This window comes from Argiope bruennichi, chromosome 9, assembly GCF_947563725.1.
Source record: "Argiope bruennichi chromosome 9, qqArgBrue1.1, whole genome shotgun sequence".
NCBI lineage: Eukaryota > Metazoa > Arthropoda > Arachnida > Araneae > Araneidae > Argiope > Argiope bruennichi.
Genome location: NC_079159.1, coordinates 65,234,782 through 65,261,165, shown reverse-complemented (window position 1 = coordinate 65,261,165; position 26,384 = coordinate 65,234,782). Strand labels below are relative to the sequence as shown.

The window sequence follows — 26,384 nt, the reverse complement described above, 5'->3', positions numbered from 1 at the left end:
AAAATGGTCTAAATGGAAAATGATTATATTTTATGTAACTTGATTAAATAAATGCTCTAATAAATAACGAATTTTTGATTTTACATAAAGCTTCTGATGTGGAAATCACGAATAACAAAATGTTCTTGAAACACTAATATTTTAAATAAAAAGAGTTAATTTCCAATGAACCAAATAAATCACTTAAACTGACTGATTTATGAAAATTTGAATATCACTATTCAATAAAAAAAGGATAATTTTAGATTTTCCATCGATCGTTTCAAAGAAAATACGCCAATCAGCGCGCAGGTTTCTCAAGATTAATTGGCCTAAAATTATGAAAATGTTCTAAATTTTTAACATTCAAAACTTCATAAATAAGTCTTAGTTGATCGTGGAAAATAGAAACATTCATTCATTTATTTAAAATTTGGTGTGTCCAGAATATTTCTCAGAATAAGATACCTTACTGCATTAAATTTAGACTTCATAATTTTTGAAATATATTTATAGGCCGGAACAAAATATTTTTATTGATTTCATTTCAATCCTTTTGAAAGCAAAACTAAAAACTGAATTTTATGCTGAATCTGAGAAGCTTTTGTTGAATTATTCTTTGAGATATTACATAAATTATGAAAAATATTTTGTAGTTCACATAAGACTTAAATGCCGAGCTATTCTGTTTGCAATACTCGTATTCAATAATAATAAATAAATAACAATAAAAATGATAAATAAGATAAAACGCTTGGGTTTATTAAAAAATATCTTTATATTAATTGCAATTTCATCATTTTCACTTTAATTTAAAGTTGAAGTACCGGTAATGACAACAAATTAGCAAAATTATATAGTAAATTGAACGAAACGATCTAAACAACAGTATAAGTTTGGTATGACTATCAGAATTTTAAGATTAAAAATATTTTGTTTGAGAATCTATTAAGAGACCAGTTACTTAAAATATTTAATTGAAAATTGTAGCGAGCGGTAATACTGGCGAACCGGCTGGTCGCCAAAGGCGGCTAGTAAGAAATATATTTAGTAAACTGTATGGATATTTTTAATGGCATTATCAATCACTAATAAAATGAACATAAATATCTTCAATAACACCAAAAGACAGACATTATTCATCAGATGTATGTCACTGTAGAAAAGCAACCGGCGTTCTGGGCATTGAAAAAAAAATCACTGAAACTGGAATAAAACCAGTTATTGACAGTACGGAAATCAATAAACTCACGATTAGAATCAAGTTGTGCAAGGAGCTTGAAAAAAAGATTAAAAAAATAATAATAATAATAAAAAACTAAGCATTTTTTTCCCCCAACTTAAGGTTAACATAAAATCTATTGTAAAATATTTCAGCCCTCGAGCACAAACGGTATTTTATGGGAATCTGAATAAATTCTATTGAACGGCATCTTATTTAATACCCATTTGAACTTCGCGACCAGATTTTCTGAATTTGAAATAAACCAGGACATTATAAATAAAAAACTATATTTGATTATGGTTAGAATTTGGGATATGAGATCAAAAATAAATAAACGAAACAATATATATATATATAAATGTAATGAGAATAATTTTTAAAAATGTGCTTTTATAAATATATTAATAAATATAAAAAAATATTTAAATATTATCGATTTTTAAGTTTTTAATTTATTTTAAAATTATTCAATTCATTATCCTAAAATATTGAAATTAATTTTTCTTTAAATCCACAACCCGCCGCTCGTACGGAATGAAAATATGATTCAATCAACCTAATAATTAATATTAAAATTATGAAAATATTGAAATAATATGTTGTGGTTCAGAATCCAGAATGTATAAAATTTCAAAACTAGCACATCACGAAGTAAACTAAAAATTGACTGCAAAATTTCATTTTTACAAATATGTAACAATAAATCAGCTTAAATTAGTGTGCCAATAATAATAATAATAATAAATGGTTAGTTTTTTTAGGAAAGAAAACCATGCTAAACTGAAAGAAATCTGAAGTAATATATATTTTAATATTACTTTTTATAAAAAAAAAATATATGTTTTTCTTTTCAAAATGAATTAGCCAGATTGGTCATATAAAGGGCAAAGGACGTTATTTCGGGCAGAGATGGGAAGAAAAAATTTACAGAAACTAAAATTTTTTTAAATAAAATATCATTTAGATAGTCCTTTTTTTCATCATAGAACTTATTTATTGATAAAATAAAATAGTAAAAGGCAAAAGAATTATTGATATTTAAAGAATTTTGGGACAAACTTGACCCACAGTTTTTCAATCGGGACAAAATCAAAAAGGTTAAAATTACGACTTTGGTTATCATGCGATATGGATTAGCCAGGACTGTCTAATCTGAGATGTCTAATAACTTTAAATACAACAAAGTTGCAATTGCAACTATTTTTCTACATCGCTTTTACTTTATATTATTGAATTACATAAATTATCGAATATTACAATTCAAAATTAAATGCTTTTAATTATAAAGGGTGTCCCGAAATCAAGGCAAGATTTGAATTTGCCATCATTCTTGCAATAAAGCGTTGGCAACACTATTAGAAAGATCATTCGACAGCTGATAGTTTAGGTTCAGTAAAAATGGAGCGTTACACGATAGAACAACGTGTTTCCATTGTTGAACAATATTTCAAAAAATAAATAAATAAATAAAAGTCTGGTGGCCACAGTTCGAAAGTTTGAGAATTGGTCCCCTGGAACATGCGATTTAAAACCATTGGATTTCCTTTTATGCGGTTATTTGAAGTCGAAGATCTATGTCAACAAGCCCACAAGCAAGCCTGCTTTGAAGGAAGAAATTCAACGCTACATCAATAAAATTCAGACTCATTTATGCAAAATGGTCATGGAAAATTTAGATTAAAAGAGTGAGTATGTGCCAGCAAAGCCGAGGAAGCCATTTGCCCCATGTGTTATTCCACACATAACCTTATCTTCTGTACTTTACAATTCAATAAAAATATAACAATTTAAAAAAAATGTGTTATTTATTTCATTCAAATATTTTATTAACAAGTTGTTCGGTCGTGTAGCGTTCTTTTTATTCGTGACCCTAAATTATGATTTGTGAAATGGGTTTTTTAATAGATTTTCCAACAATTTACTGCACGATTGGTGGCAAATTCAAATCTTGAGTTAATTTTGGGACACTCTTTATTAATTACATTTCTATATATTAGAATTATACTCAGAAAAACTATTGGGAATACTGATATCATCATAATTCCAGTTTAAGTTTTTTTCTATAATAAAAACAACACAGTCACAGTTAAAAGACGAAGATTTTATAGATAAATAATTTACTTCCCACGAATGCATCACGTGTTTGATGGAACATTCCAATCTACCGGAGATCTACGAATTATAAATAGTTCAGTAAATAAAAAGCATTGCACATATTTGTAACACTGCTGACAAGGAACCAGAGCATTGAATATCCACTTTCCATCGAAGATGATTAGCATTTCATCCGACGACAAGGCCACGCCGTGACCTTGAGACGCAAGTCAAGGTCTGCTGGCCATCCGCAACAAAAGAAGGAAGACACTGGCTGCCTTAATTATAACCCTTTCTTTCCCCCACACCCCTACATCGACTTCTGCCGTGTGATGAGCAGACGAATAAAATCCGGGGATCACACAGGATGAGAAGTAAATAAACAAAATGATGCAGTTATAAATAGAAGTTCAGAGACAAGACAAGTACCCACTTATACCAGAGCAGCTGTTGGGTGATAAATCATGCATATTTATCAACTGCTTAAAAATTCGGAAGTTAGGAAGAAAAAAAATTCTTCTAATTTGAGATAAGTTAAACGTAACTAATCTAAAGTGACATCGGTGGCAAGATGAAGTGATACAAATCTAAAGCTAAAGTGTGAAGATGCTAAACTCTTGATTATCCGTGGGCGAATAATCCGTTTTGCGCATTATCTAATCATCGTTATAAAAAGAAGGCAAAAAAAAAAAAAAAAAAAAAATCGGGACCTTTCGATGTAATGTTAAAATAACTTATGAAAATAAAGGTGTGGAATTGATGAGATTGTTGAGAATAGTTTAGAATGTTAAAATAATACAATGGTAGAAATAAATGTGGATATAGGCTACGAATAAATAATGGGAAAAAATTAATCTAATGTATAAACATTGAATGTTGCATATTTGAATATCTCTTTGTTCTGTCAATTTATAGAACTCAATAGATTTTGAAGAATTTTCACCCAAATACTCTAAAAACACAAAGACACGATCACAGTTATATTTTCACTTACTACATTATAGACAGTTGGAATTTTGCAAGATTTAAATGTTTTAAATCCGAAGGCTTAGAATTTAAATGAGGTCTATAACAATCGTTCTCAAATCTCTATTTTTACTTATAATAAAAGTTGAATGTGTGTGTGTGTGTGTGTGTGTGTGTGTGTGTGTGTGTGTGTGTGTGTGTGTGTGTGTGTGTGTGTGTGTGCGTGTGTGTGTGTGTGTGTGTGTGTGTGTGTGTGTGCGTGTGTGTGTGTGTGTGTGTGTGTGTGTGTGTGTGCATGAGCCCGCTCATGCTCTTCACTTTCGCCACTCATTTCATTTGGCACTAAGTTTGGCCAAATATACTTTGGAGCATAGGAATGTGCACCTTGTAGCACCTTTTTGGAATTTCAATTGAAAATTTAATTAGAATTTTAATTAATTAAAAATAAACCAGATTTTGATATTTCTCGCTATAATTTCAGAAAACATACCCACACAAAAATGATTTTTACACCGTTTTAAAATTCAAAAAAATTATTCTTTCAATTATATCAATTTGGTTGCTGTAAGTTTGCTGTTTGGTTGCTGTTTAGTTTAGATTTATTAACTTTTAAAAACTTTTAACATACATTTTTCACAACGATGTTTTTATTATTGTAAATGAAAGCGAAATCGTTTTCATCAAAATATTTGATCGCATGATTTTCTACCATTGTTAATAGGTAAAGTAGGATCCTGTTTAATATCTATGAAGTTTACAGAACGAATAAAAACATGAAGTATCATTAAATAAATAAGGGTTGAACCGGAAAACATGATGCGATATGATGTTATGGAACTGGTCTCCATTAAAACAACACAGCTTTAATATCTGAAAATTTGATGGAATCATAGGCATGTGATTTTATTTAAACGATTTAATTGAAATCAAATATAACGAATATTTTATGCAAAAGGCTAGTCACCAAAGACGATTAATCATAAATAATTTTAATTCTTTAAATAAAGATAATTCATTTCCTAAAAGCTCAGTTAGTCATATAATTGGAAGTCCCATTCGGTGGAAAATATTTACATTTTTAGCACCCTAATATTACAGAAAGGAAACTTTGATGTACTTTACCTCATGTATACAGTAGCACTTTTGCTAAACCGTTGTTTTTAATTTAAGAATAAATCACCATGTCAGATTCTTGAAAAAACACCGTTTCTTTACATATAAACTTAACATAAAATAAAATTAGAAATCGAATGTGTCTCGGAAGTAAATCGAATCAGAATCCATCCGATGTCTTTAATTTTTTCTATTGTTATTGCATTATCTCTAAAAATAATTAAGATGAATGTGCGTGAGTGCGTACGTGTCTGCGCCCTACAGGTCACATAATCTAAATTACAGCTACCAAATTTGGCAAATATATATCTCGGAAGGAGGAAATGTCCACATCTTAACGAATTTTTTTTTTAAATTAGGCTAATTAAAAATGAAACTATAGTTCGTTGTTTTTCCGTAATATGTTCCAAAATTAGCAGTGCCAAAAAATAGATTTTACACCGTTTTAAAATTTATAAGAGTCTATTTTTAATGATAGTAATTTAATACTTAATGATAGCAATGATGATGATAATAATAATAATGATTAATTATACACTTTTTAATGATAGTAATAAACTTTGTTTCGGAATTTTGGTATTAAAAAATTTTTTTTGATTGATTTCCAATAATAGATTACATCGTTGCCCTGAAATTCAAACATTGCTTCATTAAATATTTTATCACGTGATTTTCCTCCAGCTCTGAAAGTTAAAGAATAAGGAATTTGTTTAATATCTGTGTAATCTACGAAACGGATAAAAATGTGAATTTGCGATTCTGAGAAGGATAATAGAGAGATGATTACGTTTAATTAGTACTATGATGCCATGGAATAGATCTCCATTCAAGAATTTCGAAAATAAACAGAACATATGTAAATCAATTAAATATTAAATTATTAAAATAACATGGTTTTAATGCTTGACAATTTGTCGGAATCATTGACATGAAATTGTATCTAAGCAATTTACCTGAAAATTATATATAACCAATAACCGCGGCGAAACAACTTGTTTCTGAAAGTAAATATTATTTAAGTATAATAGAAGTATATAAATTTAATATATAAAGTATTTAATGTATGTTACATATAAAGTTAATATGCCGGCGTCCTGGCATAGGGGTAGTGCGTCTTTGCGTGACCTGGGCGTCATGGGTTCGATGCCCGGTTCGGGCATGGTTGTTCTTCATCTGTTTTATCTGTGAGATGTGTGAATGTGTGTCCCCCCCCCTGTAAAAAGGGGTTGTGCAAGCGAATATGATACGTGAATAGCTAAGACGTATTCTTGGCCCTAGTTGGCGCTATTAAAACAAGAGACGCTCCCTTGGCTTGAAATCGTTGACTTCGTCAGCGAGCTTGTCCATGGCAAGTGCTATTATAAACAACAACAACAAAGTTAATATAAGAAACATAATTTTGAATATTTAGTGATATCAAAATCTATATAAAAGTTGCAGCTAAAAGGTTTTTCCAATATTTTTTAATAATTTTTGTAATAAAAATCCCTATATATAAATATATAAAATTCAAACAACACAATTATTTTCATTTAAAGCACACAAAGACATCATACAGTTTTAATTTCAGAATCTACAGATCATCTTTAATGGAGGGGGAATGAAAACTTGCAGTTAGATGTTAAATGACTAATACAGCTAGCCATATTAGCCACGTGACTGTGAAGTCACGTGAATTGATTTCATTTTTGTCCATATCGAAATCCGAAATGTTTAAAGTTGTTGGCAAAGTTATCAGAATGTATAATAATAACAATCAGACTAACAAATTAATGTCACATGCCTAAATTTTAAAATATGGCCACTAAAATTATTAGACTGGTTATCAAATATTTTTAATTGGAGTTTCATTTTTCTTTTCAAAGACTTAACACTTGATATCTGCAAATAAAATAACTAGAGTAAATGTAGTCATTATCTCTTAATTGTTTCTTAAGCGCACTTCCAATGAATATAGTCCAAACTTAATTGACAAGGACGGGAAAAACAGGTTACTCTGCGTGAAAAAAAGGACTTAATATGCATTATAAGAGCTCTTAGGGCTCTCAGTAACAAAGGGTTCACCCTGAGTAACCTCACGCAAGTTGAATTTACAACCACAGGTAATTGAGGAGACGATCTTAAAGGAAAACGACTATCAGGTGTCTAAATAAATATTTGGAATCGGCTTGTTCACGAAATTTTCTCACGTATTTAGGTCACATCGGAAAAAAAAAGCGAATAGGCCGTTAATAATTATAATGGTGGACAGAGAAATAAAGCTGTAATGCTTAAGCTCTTAAAGAGGGATTTTCAGAAAGGCAGTAATTAACTTTGCTTTCTCTTGATGGCGATACATAAATTCTGTTGTAAGAATCTAATAATTAAAGGTTCTAATTAGTATTCTATTAATAATCATATTAATGGTTATCGTCAACGATATACAAATTGGGCACCATAGCTTATGCTGTAATCTGTTCATCAATATGCAAAGCGACACGATGGATTATAAAATTATTGTTGCAGGTCTATGCATAAAATGTTTTTTTATTCGCATAAAAGTATTCATTAGTCCGAAGAATATATATTTTACAGTATTGTAGCCAGTTGTTGATGCATTATCATGGTTTGATAGGTAATATTTTATAGAAAGTATAAAATAGGCTCACGTGTTAGAGTAGAGTTTGAAAGGAAAAAGAATTTTTCACACTTGCGAGACGTCTCATGTTAAAGATTTATACTTAATTTGCAACTATGCATGTGTTTTTTAACTTATAAATAATTTATCTAAAACATTTCTTACTTCCATATAGCTGCTTCAATCTTCGTGAATTTATTACTCTGCTTATCATATATATAAAGTCATCAAAATCGCTGCATTGTTCACTGAAATATTTTCTGCCCAGAATTTCAACGATTTTTGAATTCTTAAGGTTCTTTTTCTGTGAATTTGCAAATTGAATTCATAAAATTAATTTTAAACATTTTCTTAAATTAAAAAACACCCTTAGAAAAGTAGAAAACATAGTGTAAGAGGGAGGTTGATGATCTATCAGCTAACCTTTGTGGGCATACCAAAGGCAATGTGACCATAGGTAGTGAGTATTATGGAACCATCTCTTTTAACGAATTAGTCGAATGAGTTAAGTTGTTGAACTTAATCAACATGTTAATGAGATATTTCAGGTTTTTTTTTTATTTTAGTAATTTTCGGAATATGTATATATTATTATTTATTATAACTCAAGATTCCGCGGTATTCACATTTGCTCTCAATATTATTTAAATAAACATTCGGTGTTTACAAATCCTGTTTTACAGCAAATTGAGCTTAAAGAAACAGATAGGAACCTGAACATTTATACTTGATCAAATGTTCCTTAAAATTTATTTATTCAACAACTAGGATAATAGTATTTTGTATTTTATCGCTGTTCCCCCAGCGGCCCTAGGCAAGTGTCTGTTTTCAAATCATCCAAAGTCAAATATCACAGCATGTATTTAATGTATTAAGTCCAAGGGGAGATATAAAATTCTATCTGTAAGCTGGAAAGATCGACTCATTTTGTCCGAGGATATAATGAAAAGATTTCTCTCTCACTCTCTGTCATTTATTTTTATATCTAATTTCATAAGAGTGCGAGCTATGAAAGAGAACACCAATTGATGGAGGAGAAAGTAATCTATGAGAGCTTTACATGAGATGCCACGTGCTTATTTAGCTAAAAACATTCAGAGTTGGGGACTGGAAATCACTTTCCAAACCTTAATTTCTTAAGAACGCAGAAAAAAATCTTCTAGACTTTAAAGCGTTTATTATGATGAGATGGTAATTTGCCAGATTTTAAATATTTTCTTTCTTTAAAAATCAGGAATTTATAAGGGAATGAAATTTCAACTATCTTCTACCGATTGCGTCCCTCCCCTCCCCCTTTTGAGCCGAATTGTTCATTTACGATTATATCCTCCTCAACATATATTTTACTGGAGAATATCCCCGAAATTTTATTATTAGAGCCATTGCAATAGATAGACTTCCAACAAAAAGTTTACATAAAATCTCTAAATTAAATACTCTTACGTTATTTCCCTCTCCATCTCCGAATTCAACCGCTGACTATTAGTCTAGAAAAGTGGGTAAACCTGTACAGTCACCTTTAATTTTTTGAGGGAATGGGTAGCATACATGCCCTTTTTCTTACGTGACTTCCGTATTATAGAAACCTAGATTGCCGAAGTTATTAACAGTATAATCCTTCTAAGAAATGAACAATGAGTTTTAACAGTTGCGTGTAAGTTTTTCACGGTTGGGATGTTTATAATAATTTGGGGTAACAATTTATAACAATTCAGATTTCAAGTTTTAAGTCTTTCTGTGGATACGGAAAGACTTAAAATTATATAAATTTGATCGTCATACCAAAAATGTAGATTTTATAAATTTTCGATTCAATAATCATCTGAAAGTGCTTATTCAGCCATTCGCATGCGAAAGGACTCAATGACCAATAAAAGTAATCTGTTAAGGAATTGAAATTCAGCATACTCATTTTATCAGAAAAACTATAGATGTGTATCAAATCCGTTTATTCTTTCCTATGTGAACGAAATAACTAGGGAAAAAATGGAATAAACCAGAGGCGTGAATTTTACCATGCGTGCATCATATCAAAATTGAACATTTGTGTCAATTCTGGAATCAATAAGTTAACTCCTTAACTGGTTTGCTTACATCGATTCGCCGTATTTTTTACATCTATACTCTATGAATTCGGATAGTGTGAGAATCCCAGTCATCAAATCAGATCCCAAGACTAGCACTTCTTGATGATTGTACTTCGCTAAGGGGAGGTACACAGAAAGATGAATGGCTATTACACCTCTGAATTCTGCGAATAGTATGGGTTCACCCTATTAGTAAATGCATACATCTCCTCCTTTCATCTTTCCTCTCCTCCCTATTCTTGTCGAAATTAACGGCTCTTGATGCATGCACAAAAGTGTAGAGGGTTTTTGAATCCTAAATGGCAGAAGTTATTAACAGTATAATCCATTTTTCGTGCGGTAAAACAGAACAGAATCGCCCCTTCCATATAAATGGCTGGTCTCAAATTGCCTTTCATCCTTAGGTTTTATTAAAATATGCAGCCCAAAACGGCCGAATCGCTGCTTTACCGAAAAGGGCGATTTGGAGCGAGGTTAAACTACAATCAAGCTACTCATAAATGTTATAATTCAATGCAAAAAATACGTGTAATACATAAATATCTCAAGTATTTTATGGATTTTCATTTGCGTCGAAACGTATAAACATAATCAAAATAGAAGGTGTGATCTAATTAAACATTAAAGAAAATGAACCATTTAATGTGTTAAAGGTAGGAGAATGCGTATTTAATTATATTCTCCGTCCATTCAAATAAACCAAAAGCAAGCCTTATTGGGAAAATAAGAAATAAAAAAAAAATTGAAGAGACAACCGTTCATTTTATGTAATTTTTAATATGAATGTTCAGGAAGACAGAAAAGGTGGGACATTTCTATTATACTATTGAAATAAAACCAGTTTGAACGTGAAGATTGATAATAACTGTAAGAATCCTTAAAGATTTATTTAAGTTCTTTTAGAATTTAAAATGCAAATAGCATAAATATTGATGATCTTGTAGGGCATCTTGCTTTTAGATCCAAATAGAAAAGAACGTCGCATATTAAAATCAATAATTTAAAGAAAAATTTACATTTTCCGTGAAACTAAAGTGCCAGAATTTAAATTGCCTAATCACCTTTGCTGCAGTAACATTAAAAGCGTGACGCGTGACCAATTAATTGACACGAATACATTAGCATATGCTGTTAATCATAATAATTAGTACAGTAATTTGTTTTGGGCAGCTTTATACGTCTGAAGTTTTGAAAAACCTTGACTACACACGCTCAACAATTGCGCTTTTATTTTTAAGCAAAACGTGGTTGAAAGGAATTACGCAATGTTAAATATTTGGAAAGTAAAAGTTCTTGCACTGCATAATAATAATTAGCAACTCAAAGGAAGTCTGCAAACAATTGACTTCACTCTAATCAAATTGAATCTCTTAACAGAAATTGGTTTTATTTAAACAGATCATGTGAAGAAATATGCTTTTCTTCCTAGACACTCAAATCAAAAAACAAAATGTTTAATCAAAACATGTTTTAAAAACACGCCTTCATCAATTTCTAATCAGCGGGAGTTGTATCCTTGAAATTTTCTCGCATGCTCCATATTAGAAGTATTATTACCCCTCCCTCCCATAAAAAAATTATAGGCCATGAACTCAACGAATGTTCAGATTTTTATTTTCTGTGTACCGCATATGAGTGTTTTGTGCTTAATAAAAAAGTGAAGACAAATATGCATTAGTACTCTAAGTATGCATTTTGGACAAACCTTTTTTTTTTTAAATTAAAATTATAATATAAAAATTAGAAGCGAAAATTTCAAATTAGATATAATTGTGTGTAAAAAATGGCGCAACTTTATGATTAGAATTTAGCAAATAAGCTGCATCTGAATTCTTCAAAGCATAATTTCTGTAAGGCAACATGTACTGTTTTAAATCAAATCTATGAAAGAAATCCTTTGAATCTATTGGTTTAGATAACGTCCCTTTTTAAAGCAACTATAGAGTTATTTTGGGACAGACCTCGCAATTTTGAACCGCAGTCAAATGACGAGAACGACAATTGAGCTCGTATCCCCTTCCCCAAACTTCCAAACCACACTAACGGAAGGACGTTTCTCCCCAAGGGATTTAACGTGCACCAAACCCGCTTACACGACGGTTCTTAGGTGGAATCGGAATTGAACCTAAAACTCTCCGGTTCCAAAGCCGAGACCTCACTACCAGGCAACCACGGCATTCTGAATCTATTAATAAAGTTTTGGTACAATTTGTTATTTTAACGTTCTATTTTGAAGCAGAATGAGGGAATGTTGGGGCAGCCCATACAATTCTGAACAGTGGTAGTAAAATAAAAAACGCATTTGAGCAATTTTTTTAGAATTCTTTACCATATTAACAACCGATCAAAAGCTACTGATTTATAATTTAATATGTATCGTATTTATATGTATTTATTCACAATGTCCTTATACATTGCAAATCCCGAACGCAACATGGTCATAAGTACGTAATCTTCCGACTCGAAATCTTTGCTAGAATATATATATCCCCTTGTTATCTCTAATTTAATTTGTTTCTACAGAATTAATGCAAATAATTGTTGAGATTTGAAAAATAACGGATAGACAGACACCTGAATGAAAGCATTGAGCAGTTTCATATAATATATTTTGGTTCAATGATTCCTTTAAATAATCAACAGTACTTCCAAATAAACGAGATTCTAATCCGTCTGGATAATCAAGAATATCGGTAAATAATGTCCGATATTTGATGCGCAAGGCTAAATTCATCAGTACAGCTGATTCTCAGATCATAAAATCTTGATTTTTTTTTTTTTTTTTTTTTCATTTATGAAGTTTCAGTCTCAAAAAATTTTCGAAGTATACATAGAAGTTTGGGTCATAAATGACTCTCATACCATTATTGCTTCGTTAAAAGAGATTTTTAGATGCTTTATATATTAGATGCAGCGATCGTTTGAATCGCATGCCGTTTCCTTACTTGCAATGTCTTAATCTCGATTTTTACAATTAAATATCTGCCGGCGTCCTGGCATAGGGGTAGCGCATATTCCCCATGATCTGGACGTCCTGGGTTCGAGTCCCGGTTTTGGCATGGTTGTTCTTCTGTTGTGCTATCTGTGAGATGTGGGAATGTGCCCTCCTGTAAAAAGGGGTTGTGCAAGCGAATGAGTGATGCGTGAGTGGCAAAGTCGTACTCTTGGCCCTAGTTGGCGCTGCAATAAAAAACAAGAGGCGCTCCCCACCGGCTTAAAATCGCTGTATTCGTGACAGCGGGCTTGTCCATGGCAAGTGCCATAAGAAACAAACAAACAATTAAATATCTAAAATTTATTTGCTTTTTTTATATTTAACTAGGAAAACCAAACAAGCAGTAACCTAATTCCAATAATTTCTCCGATTTCTACAATTTTTATTTTATATGGAAACTCATGACCCTTAAAAATGACATCAACAGCTACCTGTCCCTCACACCCTCTCAATTCCCAGCCTTCCAGCCCCAATTATAGAACGGATTTTGCTAATTATTATTGTATGTGAAAAATCATGACGTTCGGATGCGTCTTTCATCATCGCCTTCGTTCACAGTTCTTTTTTTTTTCCTAGTATTTTTGAGAGATATCGCACAATAAAATTCTGACAATGTTCCTAGCCGCAGCAATTGAAAATGGATATCCCCAATTAAACTTGTCACTCAGCCTGTAAAGCCAACCAATCAGAATGCTTCGTATTTCTAGAGTAAATATAATTTAAAATAGCATTTTCAGTTGGTATAATAAGATGAAGTTCATCACATTTAGTTGACAATACTAAATGAATGTTATAGTTTTAGTTTAGTTTAGTTATATTAACGTCCCGTAATAAAGCAACACTAGGGCTATTTTGGGACAGACCTTGTAATTTTGAACCGCGTTCAGATGACGAGTACGACACCTGAGCTGGTACCCCCTCTCCACACCACACCAGCGGGAGGACGTTTGGCCTGATGGATTTAACGTGCAACAGACCCTCTTACACGACGGTTCTTCGGTGGAATCGGGTCTCGAACCTGAAACCCTACGGTTCACAAGCCGAGACCTTACCACCAGGCCACCGCAGCCTTCCAAATGAATGTTATAAATATGATAGAGAAGGCCATTGAAGGTGGGTATAATCCCCCCCCCAATGTTGTAAAATCATCTCCACAATTTCTCTCACTCAAAGCAAAGCATTATGCTTTTCCATAAGTAATCGTAAAACGACAAAATAATTAATGGTATTATATTAAATTTAGGTAATCAACTTCAATATCTAACGGAAATGTATCAATATTTGGTAAATGCAATTCATATTAAACGATCATAAGAACATACAATTTAAAATAAATCATTAAAAAATAAAGAGACAAAGCTTGCGATTTTGTAAGATCGGAATAGTGGTTTCTAACTTTTGAATAACGGTTATTGAAACAGAACTTTTTTTAATCCTCAATCCTTGAATTCTTTCTGTTCATTAAATACTCTAGTAGAAAGCTTTGATTATAAAAATACATGAAATCATGCCAGCCGACTTGAAAGAACTAAAAATTAAACATAAATGGACATCACTCATGACTAGAGGAAGGTTTGAAAAGACAATCATTTATCAAAATAAAAATGATGAAAGTAACTGGTTGAAACTATTTCAATGTTGTACTTCCACGTTAGTCCATTAATTCATTCTGAAACTTTATGGGCCATTTTAGAACTGTTCAAGTACATACCCAGTCAAACCATTAAGAATGGTCTCCCCGAAACTTTCTTGCATACTCTACAATAAAAATCTTATCCCTCTTCCAATGCATAAGATTTTGTATCTTGTAAGGCCGCAAATTTCTTCCATAGTTAAGAGATATAGATACTTGGAGGAATATAGAATTTCTACTGAATCTATCGCGAGAATATTTATTTTAGATGTATTTTTGTTAGCCCATTAACATTAAAATTTGATACAAAATTACAGTTGTAGTCACATGATAATATACCGAATTTCATTGATTTAAATCAATGCATTCATGATTTATTGAATTTACACGGATACAAAATTACAGTTCAGCTGTTGACGTCATTGGTTCAAAGTTTGACAAGCATTTATAGATGCTAAACCTATGTACCAAATTTTATCTACCGAGCTGAGTTCACTTGTATACAAACGGCCAAACAGACAGACTTAATCTACATGAATTTCGTTCAATATTTGGCAAAAATCTACAAATTTGATCGTAATTCCATATACTAAATTTCAACCGCCCAGCTCAAAGTGTGTTTGAGTTATTGTATTTACAGACAGATAGACTGACTGACATTCAGATATAATAACAAAAATATGTTTTTCACGTTCGGGGAGATCTGAAACGTGAAGATTCGTCAAAATCTCGGCTTCAATTTTTTTGAAGATTACAATACTTCCTTTATATTTCATATACAAGAAAATTAAAACGGAAGATTGACTTTTAGAATTTAGGCCAGTGCTGGACCTGTCTCGTCATAAATTTCAGAACGGAAGCTGTAAAAATCTCTCTCATGTTTAATAAATAACTAATTTCATAAATAATCAAATATGAATAATAACATAAACACATCTAAAGCCTGCTCCTGTCTCATACGTGGTGATGAAATATCTGATCAAAAATTCCGTGGAAATATCTCAGAAAATATCATTGAGTAGGTCTTCTCGCAGGAAAACTCGAAAAAAAGATGTTATCTTCAGTAAACATTTGCCCCAAATGTTTCAGAATAAATTTAGTGTTAATAAGACATTTATTTGAGCAGTCCTCATTATCCAGTATATTTCACGAAAGAAGAAGAAGAAAACTTATCTAATCTTTGAAAGAATCTGCATGGAAAACATGACATGCCATCCCCCATCGTAAATGTTTAAAGAAATGCATGATTCGTATCGCGACTGCTGTCAACAAAGTGATAATGAAGACCAGCTTGATTTAGAAACGAAGCAAAGTTTAGCAGAAAATAAGTCGGTTGTGAATCGCACTTGAAGATGTGAAACTTTCAGCATTTATTTACTTTTTTCGCTAATTGAATTATAAATAAACAGCCCGCCTGAGAGTAAAATTTTAGTTTCTCAGCAAGCAGTGGAACTTTTCCATACGATATTTGTTTTTGTTTAACTTGTTTACATATTACTATAAACGTTGAAAAATTTCATCTCAATATTTTAATGAATATTAACATTTGAAACTCCAGGAGAAAAACAATATATAATGGAGATATATTTTTATCCAGCAGAAAATAAATATATATATAAACAAATATATATATATATATATATATATATATATATATATATATTTGAAATTATGTCTGCTTGTCAGAACAAGAAAAATCGAAAAATGCAATGGTTTGACAATGAACATACAAGTTCCAGGAAATTATTCCCGCTGTTTTTCTCTTTTTATCCGACAAATTTTTGTCCCTAAAGAAATTTCAGTCAGATTTTATAATTTCAAACCATATGAAAATAATTTCAAAATATTACGTTTGCTGGATTTTCAAATCAGAATTTCAAATACAAACAATTTTTTACAGAAATTCAGCATTTTCAAATGTTTAATTGCAAAGGAATGGACAACGAAAATCAACGTACCACCATGATCAAAAATAAAATATTACTGTCTACTGGTGCGCACCAAAAGACAAATATTTCCTTTGAACTAGAAAAATAAATAAAATGACAGTTGCATCTGATTCGCTTTGAAATGTCAAGGTCTTTCACTTTTCTCAGCCTTGCTACTAGCAACTATAACATTAAGGCTTAAATTTACCACAACCCCTTAAAAAAATATTCTGTTATTTTGGTTCGATCAAAGTCTAATAAAATTGCAAATTGTGTCATTTTGGTATAATAATACCACATTTCAGCAAGTCGAAAAGTGATATAAAAGGACGGTCGCAGAGACTTTCATTTTGTGTGGGTTTTAACAGTGTTACTGTATGATTTTAGTTTGATGTTGTTTTATGAAAATACTTTAACTTCACACTAACTAAATGACTAACTTTCTGTCGCATATCAGCTATGTGACAGAAAGGTCATCACAATTTATATTTTATGTGGGATCTAACGGGATTACACTCTAATTTTAATGTGAAGCTGTTATATGAAAGCACACAAAACTATAAATAATACCAGATATATATGTTTTATAACAAAAAGATCAAAAGAAGGTTTTATAACAACATCGACACCGAGTGGGTGATAATGTGGTTTCTCTGTTATTTTACCAATCTTTTAAGAAAATACGATAAACCTACCAATATTATCAAATGAAAATAATATAACGGAAAGATCGCAGCCGCTTTCACTTCGTATATATTCTTATAATGTTACACTAAATTTATTGAGATATTATTTTAAAAAAATTGTGGAACTTCTAAAAAAAATATCATTTTATTATAAAGTGTAAAAGCATACTTCGCTAAAATTCATTTCGCCAAATTCGTAAAGAAATATAATGGATATTTTAAAAATGTTTTTAAAGAATGAATTATGTTAGAATTTGTTTTAATTGGCTGCAATAAGATATCGCCAATGCCAGATAAGAGAGTTTTTTGGTTAGCTGAATGTAATTTTGCAAGAGTTTATTTATTCATGTTTTGTAATACCATCTATAAAAATTATCGCGGAATATTAGAAAATTTCGATTTATCAATCACAATTATATAAATAAAATAAAAAAATTAACAGATTGTTTAAAATTAAAATATATGCACACAATTTCATATTTCAAAAAAATAAATAAATAAATTTCAAAAATTACCATATTCATTATGACATGAAAACTACAGATTTCTTAAATATACATCCGAATGCTCAACGACTTACAAGTTTGTCACTGGACTCGCAAAAGCTTAGGACATGATTTTACATTTGACCATTGCTATATTGCTATCTAATTATACATCTTTTTTAATAAATAAGTCTAAATTTCAAATTTAAATTCGTGATTTGTAAATTTCATATTTTGAATAGCGCTTTTTTTTTATATTGACAATTAAATGGATGTCAGTTATGAAACATTTTGTAGTAAAAAAAAGTTCTTTTTTTAATCTGAAAGAAATTATCAGTCGTATAAAAAGAGCAAAACACACACACACACACACACACACACACACACACACACACACACACACACACACACACACACACACACACACACACACCTTTGTAAGCCACTTTTTTTTTTCTTTTTTTACTTTCTAAAGTATAATTTTTAGCATTTTTCATTGAGCATTCTCAATTTATTTCATTGCTCAGTGTTATAAAGGTATTATAAATTTATAATGGTAATATAAATTTTTCCCATGTTGATGATATTCTATTGATGCAGAAAAGATGGGTGACAATCTAAAGCGAACGTATAATAACTGCACAAAACTAAAAAAAAGTTAATTGCAGATATTTTATATTATGAACATTGGGTTGCAAAGAAGCGAGAAATTCAGAACATCTGAAATTTTATTACGGAACACGAATAGAACGGGATAATACAAAAAATTTCTGATGTTTACGAATACGTTTGGAGTAATAATTCGAAATGAATTTTTTTTTTGCCTCTATTTTATTTTTGCTTTATTAATTGCCATATTCTAATGGGATGCCATGACTTGTAATAAAATTAATAACGGCTTTCAAGTTTTTGAAGGGTGAAGATAATTAGTTCAAATTTTTATTTAAGTATTAAAGCTTTCAAGTAATTAAAGGGGAAAGTTATAAATCCAAAAGAATCATGAGAGGAAAAGAAAAAAAAAAGTAAAGATAATATGATTTATAGAAAAATTCTGAAACAAAGTTTATACTGTGTTATTTCATGAAGGAAATGAGCTATTATTATTAAAGCTATTTTTTTAATGCCTTTATTTATTTATTTTGATAAATAGTGAGATATTCTTATTAAATAGGTTCATGATTAACATTTTCTCCCACACTTTCAAATAGCTTAATTGAATGGTATTATTAACTCTCAAACATTTTTGCATTTCCGTGTGATTTTATGAAATCATTCACGAAAGAAAATTTCTTATCATTAATTTACCTTGACTAATCAGATTTAACAGGCATTATAAAATAATTTATTGTTATAATATACTTTATTATTAAGAAATTCATTATTTTTTGCATTATTTTAAATTTTCTACAATTTAAATAGCTTTCTGTATATTAATTTTATTATTTTTTTCAATCTATGATGTCCATTAAATTATTTATTAGTTAATCAAGGTGAAAATGAACAATCTGAAAATTCTAGAAAGAAAAAAAAGCTCTTCGATTTTTGCATTGTTTTATTTTGGATTTATATACTTTCACTTTAAAATAAATAAAATAATGCTTATTAATTTACTTAATTTTTTATTTCATACGTGGTGTGCTATAGTGAAACGAACAGTTTTTCGGCCACAGGAGTTACAAGTTCCGAAGGGGACGGGCGGAAGTGATTTCATTTGGAAAACAAAGCAATATCGTTAATTCTAACAAAGATGTTAGATAATCCAAAATAGATATAAAATGGTGGAGTTTATAATTTGTATTCCCTGTGAAGACATGAGGATTAAAAGATCACATGCGGTGCAATTTCATATCCCACACAATAGCATTCAATTAGGGATTTTAGTTATGCAATCAAAATGTGGGTAAATAATTTTGAAAGATAAATAACGAAAATGAAAACGGCGAAAAGCAGATTGAAATAGGAAAAATATACATAAGCTCTTGTTAAAAGTCCTATTTTCAAGGTTTTAGTTTAGTTATATTAGCACCCTGTTGTAAAGCAACACTAAGGCTATTTTGGGACGGACCTTTTAATTTTGAATCGTTATCAGATGACGAGGACGGCACCTGAGCCCCCCCCCCCTCTCCACGTCACAGCACAGCAGCGAGAGGATGTTTGGCCCTGACGGATTTAACGTGAAGCAGACCCCCTTACACGACGGTTCTTCGGTGGAATCGGGTCTCAAACCTGCAACCCTACGTCTCACGAGCCGAGATCTTACCACCAGGCCCCTTTTATTACAGAATTGGAATAAAATGTCGGTTAATCCTAAAATTTGAATTAAGAATGAATGCTGGTTCTAGAAATGTGTACACCAAGCGAAAACAACAATCTTTAAATAAAAAATGACAGGAAAAATTTATTTTTTGAGCATAATGATTTTAATAAATAATACATGATTATTAAATATGTGGTAAATAAATTTTGTAAATAAAATATTAGTAATTCTAATAAAATGTTTAAAAGTTTAAAAGTAATTTCTAAGCAAATAGTTTTAATAAGGAAGCAATATACAAGAATTTGATACAGATTTTGAAAATAAATAGGAAATTTATGACTAACATGTTTAAAGTATTATAAAAGAGGAAGAAGGAGAAGAAATTTACAAGGCGTTTTGATTAAATACATTCTGCTGAAGTGCTATCTTCGGATGAATAAAAAGACTTCAAAAATTGCTCTTTTTCGATAAGCGAGAAGATACGTATATTTAATTCAATAAAATAATTCATAAATGTGAAAAAAATATACAATTTTTAACTTCAGCTTCAAATAAATTTCAATCGCAGACGATATTAAAAATTATGCGTATAAGAAATTCAAGATATCAGAGGAAAAATTTGAATAACTGATGAATTCGAATAAAACAGATTCTGTTAACTGATTACAGAAATTAAACACAATCATTGTTTGAGGAACAGTGCAATGAGTTTAAATTATTTTTTCAGGTATTATTTCTGTGTATTACCTTTCTGTTTCATTTATTTTAAATGTGTATGTATTCATATTATACATATATTGTTTGTATTATCTTGTAACTAACTTAAACATTATAAAATTCATCTTAAAATGGGTTAAATAACTTTATTTTTGGATTTTTTTATAGTAAATTTTTAAAACTTATAATGAATTTCAAGACAAAAATATAAATAAGTTGAATATAAATTAATATTTTGGTATGAAATGAGCATTTTTAATGGTATGGATGGGATAACGGGTGAACGTTTATAAGACTGAACTATACGGCCTTCCTTTATCCTACCACCACATAATAATTTTGGATACTTGCATTTGCTAACAATGATTGAAGTAAAGTGAGATTTTATGTTTGCTTTTATTATTGTTAAACGAACATTTTGTTACAAGAAGTTCTGAACATTCCAGTTTCAGAATTCAATTAATCACATCCCACGGATATATGGCGTGACCTTGAGATAGATAAAGGGCTGGCAGGGAGGGGGGGGGGTGATTCGTACTGCAAAAGCTCTCGGCCAAAAACGTGGGCGCCAGAAATATGAGTTATAAATGCGGAAGGATTACCGTTAGTCCGGTTTATGAGAAGGGGATTCCTCCTCGATCCACTTTTCAAAAAAAGAATTGAAAAACAATGAGGATTGAACGGATTTAATATAAACCATTATTGCATTTAAATTAAAATTATATTCATTTGCATTAAAAGGTAATAAAAATCCATATAAATATATGGATTTTTATTTTAGCATTATTTAAATAAAGTGAATAAACCATAGCCAATTACTTTCATTCAAAACGTTTTCAATCCTTTACTGTACGGCCCAAAAGAAATCCCACATGAAATCTACATATCAGTAAGATACTAAATTATTAGGACTACAAAATTGACTAACATTTAAGACATTAAAAATAAAAATTTATTAGACAGAGTAAAACAAAAGGCATGCATATCATTTTAAGAGTAGCATTAAAACATTTGACTTATGTAACTCTTAAAGATATTCACGTAACAAAAAACTCTATTTCAGTTTTTTTTTCGGGGGGGGGGGAATATTGACAAATTTATATAATAACAGTACAAAAAAAGTATTAAGCCTTTCATTTTTCATGAAAAGCAGTTTAATTTTTTACTTGCAATATACCGTTTTGCACGAAATAATTTTCTTCTGTCCATAACAATTGCTGACACAGCTGAAATGGAGTATTTGCAGCCAATTCAAACAATATTTGATAGAGAACTTTTAGTACTGCAGCCTGTTTATCAAGAGTTGAACTAATTTCAGAATTAATTTAAATATGTTTGGGAATATTAATTTCTAGACAGTAAAATAGTTTATAAATATTTAAAAAATTTGCGCAAAAAAAATCTGTATTTTTGCATTTGAAAAATAATATCAATTTTAAAATCAAACATCAATTAATAGAAAAGTTTCTAAAAAATGAGAAAATATGAATATTTATTAAAAAAATTTCTTTCGTCATAAATTATATATACAAATATTAATTAAAGACTGTATTTTTAAAATGAGCTTTTCAATCGATTCTTTTCAAGTTTGTATTGATGATCTTTCATTTGTTATTTGAAAAGAAATAATTATTATAATATTGATTATTTTTAAAATTTTATGCCGGCCCGATATTTAACATTTCTAATTCTAATAACATAAAAAAAAATCGATATTAAAGAGATATAAAATAAACACTTTCATTTAAATGTTTTCAAATAAATTTTTAAAAAAATGTAAAAGAAATAACTTTTTATTCTTATTTGATAAATTCTGGTTTGTTATGCACAGTTTAATTAATTAAATTATCTATTCTAAATGATTATGAAAAGGTTTCCCACAAAAAAAATCATTGGAATTTTTTTCTCTTTTTATTTTCAAATATTAAAATACAATTTCATTTTCATATTTTATAACCCAAAATGCATATTAAATCATGCACAATGCTATTGATAATACTTTAAGAAATAATAAATATTTAAAATTCATATTTTAATGTTCAATAATAATTTTAAAAAAAATATTACAATGTAGAATGATCTTGGTCTTATTTTATTTAATTTTAACATCATTTTTTTCTGTTCAATATCATATAAATAAATAATAAATAGAAATATTTTTGAAAATAATTCACTTACCTTATACAATTTCGTTTAGTTGTGTTAGAAAGAAGCAGGGTAATTAAAATCCAGATGATGTGTAGTTTGAATCACATTAAATTTCTTTTCATTTCTTCAGCCACCTGTTGAAATATTATAGTATCCAATAGCGTTTTTGCACAGAAGAGATCCAACAAAAACAAAAAATTTACAGCAGATTCTCACGGAAGCGGTAAATACACGCGCAAATCCAACAGTTGGTTTTGCGACGAAGTAAACATAAGTGGGCAGGACTGATAAAAAAAAAACCGCTCTTCTTTAAGATTTCCAGCTTATAATTTCCTGTTTTGCACAACCATTTGGGTCATGACAGCTGGTTAAATATTCATGTGAAGTTTATTCAGAGTTCCTCCATTAATCTGCAATTTCGAAATTTTCTTAAAATTTGTTTAAAGAATAAAATACAGCTTAAAAAGTCACATTTTGACAGAGCAGACGAACTTCCAGCGCCCATTACCGAAGTCCCGTATGTTTGGTAAGGATCAGTGACGTCACTGTGTCACGTGCATAAGTGGGACAGCTGACTTGTCTTGGACGAAAATGAGCCGGTATACGATGCGAAAGTATGAGAGAAATTTGCAATCATTGTAATTCTAAAGTTAAATGTTGACAATATAATTTGAATTCGAACACAAACTAGTGACAACACCGATGGAATGTTAAAGTAATAAAAACATACTTTCTTTGAGATTGGCTTTTTCAAATTATTTACCATTCTCGGCCAGAGTAAAGTTTAAGGTACGGCGCCAAATTTCAATTTTTCTTGGCGATAAATTGCCAAATATGGTAAACCCGGTGCTTGACCGGTGGCTATCTTATGGCAACCCTAAATTAGTCTGTTCTGCAAGGGTCAGGGGTCTTTTCCACTTGTAACTCCGTTAGGGTCAGACGTTTGTTTTTTCTCCTCGAAAGGGTTAGTTTTTGAACACGTGCTTCTCGTGATGGGTGCTATAGCTAAAAAATTGCCTCGATTTCAAATCCAGAAACAATTCGATGACGATGCTGGTTTGTATGATCTTTCTTTTTTTTTTGGACTTACGAAAGGCTCCGAAACTGGATGTGATTAAATGGTGTATGAATGAGAAATTGATTGCTAATGAGTATGTGTGTTGTAAATGTGGGAAAAAGATGAATTTGGTTGAAAGGATTGATGCGAATGATGGATGGATTTGGGTTTGTCGTGATAGTATGCACTACATAAAAAGATCTGTGAGAAGATCTTTTTATGTAGAATTTGAATCGTTAAAAGGGTTAATTTTTTGTCTGTTTTATCATTTTTTATGTAAAAATTGCCTTATTTAGTCTTTTTAAGGATATTTTAATTATTCTGTGTCGGGGGGGTTGGGGGGGCTGGCCCCCCCATTAGAATCTTTAAAAGGGTTAATTTTTTGTCTGTTTTATCATTTTTTATGTAAAAATTGCTTTATTTAGTCTTTTTAAGAATATTTTAATTATTCTGTGTCGGGGGGTTGGGGGGGCTGGCCCCCCCATTAGATTCTTTAAAGGGTTAATTTTTTGTCTGTTTTATCATTTTTTATGTGAAAATTGCTTTATTTAGTCTTTTTAGGGATATTTTAATTATTCTGTGTCGGGGGGTTGGGGGGGGGCTGCCCCCCCCCCATTAGAATCATTTTTTAAGTAAAAATAGCGCCATTTTGGAGCAATCTAAGATGGAGGACAATTGGCGAATTTTGTAGCATTTGGCGACATCTTGGCGCGGTTTGGCGAGGGTCCGTACCTTAAACTTTACTTTTACCAAATTCTCTAAGAAATAAAACAATTAATACTTTCCACTTTCTAATATTTTTCATTATATATAATCCAATTCTAAATTATATACATATGCAAAAAGAAAGTCTTAGTTATGAAATTTCTTAAATACAACTCTTTTGTGGGCCAGTGGCGCAACGGATAACGCGCCTGACTACGGATCAGGAGATTCCAGGTTCGAATCCTGGCTGGCTCGAAGTTCTCTTTTGTTTTCAAATGATCCAATAAAATTTTTAAGGTTTGCTTAAAGTTTAATTTTTATGTATGCATATCTTTTCAGGGACCAGAATTTTTAACAATTTGTCTCGTCTCGTGACTGATGTTAACGAAATAATAATTTTTTTTAAGGGCATTAATTTATTTCAAAAAACAATCTAACAGAAGGAAAAGAATGCTTATGTTATGAAATTATGCAAATACATATCACCAACGCAAGAATTTTTAATAAACATACAAAAGCATTGTTACGATTGAAAATACATCTTTATATTGCTCTGCGTACTTTTTCAAGCAATTCAATCGTTTTTTTAAAGGGGAAAAAATTAATTATATATGTTTTAATTGAAAAGAAGATTAGGGAACTATATATGGAAAGAAGAAAAATAATTCAACCTCAACCAGTTTCATATTGCTGTCTAACATTACACAGTTTACTGATAATTGATTAAAAACATATAAAAAAATTATACATCTTGAAGTATGTACTGAGTACTTGAAGTATGTAAATAACTTTTAAACTTTCTATTAAATTCCTTAGAAGTTATTATCATTCCAAAATGTAAGCTGTGTATTGCAATGCAACTATCATTTATATATCGTTATAAATTTTCAAATAAAAAAGATTTGGACTTTCCCACATTTAGATTTTTTTTTCTTCGTACTATTAAAATCTTTTTGTAGATAATCGAGTTTTAAAATTATTTTATAATAATCACAACAATGTATCAGTCGAGTTCTGGAATTCACTTTACGATATAAAATTATAAACATGTAATTAAAGCCCACAATTTCAAATTTATAACACGTTTGTGAAAAGAAATGGATAAGATTATTTTTCTCATAAAAATAAGCATTTTAATTTTTTTTTATCAAAAAATATTTATATAAATAATAATATGCATTATTAAAAATAAATATAATCATCACAAAACTGTTTAATTCTCGATATATTTACAATTCCTTCAGAAAAATTTCAGTTGCTTGCATGGAGCAGCAACGCATTCTAGCGACATCTATTGATGGTAGTCGTAACCAAATTTGAACCAGAAAAAAGTGATTAGTTGTATAAATACCCGAACTTTGTGACCATGATACATAATCGATTTATTTAAAAATACAAATTAGTTCGAAGTTCGAACTAAAAACAAGTCCAGTGAGAGAAATCAATTTAAAAGTGGAAATAAAAATTTGTTTTTAAAATTTAGTAGATTTAATAAATAATACATAATTAATAAGTGTATATTTAATAGAATCAGCAAATATAAACGAAGATATAACTTAAAAGATAATAATTTTGATAAACATTTTAGTATTTTTAATAAACAAACAGTATGCAATTCATTAACTACAATACCAATTATACAATAAAATTTCAAAATAAACAGTATATTTTTTTCTATTAAGTTTAAAGTTT

At 30.1% G+C, this 26,384-nt stretch overlaps 1 protein-coding gene and 1 non-coding gene across 5 annotated transcripts in view; one reads left to right on the top strand and one right to left on the bottom strand.

The window, feature by feature from the left end:
• The window catches only part of LOC129983862 (myocardin-related transcription factor A-like), a 341,368-nt gene extending 317,926 nt beyond the window's left edge, over positions 1-23,442 (bottom strand). For all 4 annotated transcript variants that reach the window (XM_056093527.1, XM_056093529.1, XM_056093528.1 and 1 more), the window contains exon 1: positions 22,961-23,442. The gene's annotated coding sequence lies outside the window, so the exon portion shown is untranslated. The remainder of the gene's footprint in view (positions 1-22,960) is intronic.
• Positions 23,443-24,874: 1,432 nt separating this feature from the next.
• Trnar-acg (transfer RNA arginine (anticodon ACG)) lies at positions 24,875-24,947 on the top strand. Its single transcript has one exon. It is a non-coding gene; the product is annotated as a tRNA-Arg (tRNA).
• The last annotated feature ends 1,437 nt before the right edge of the window (positions 24,948-26,384 follow it).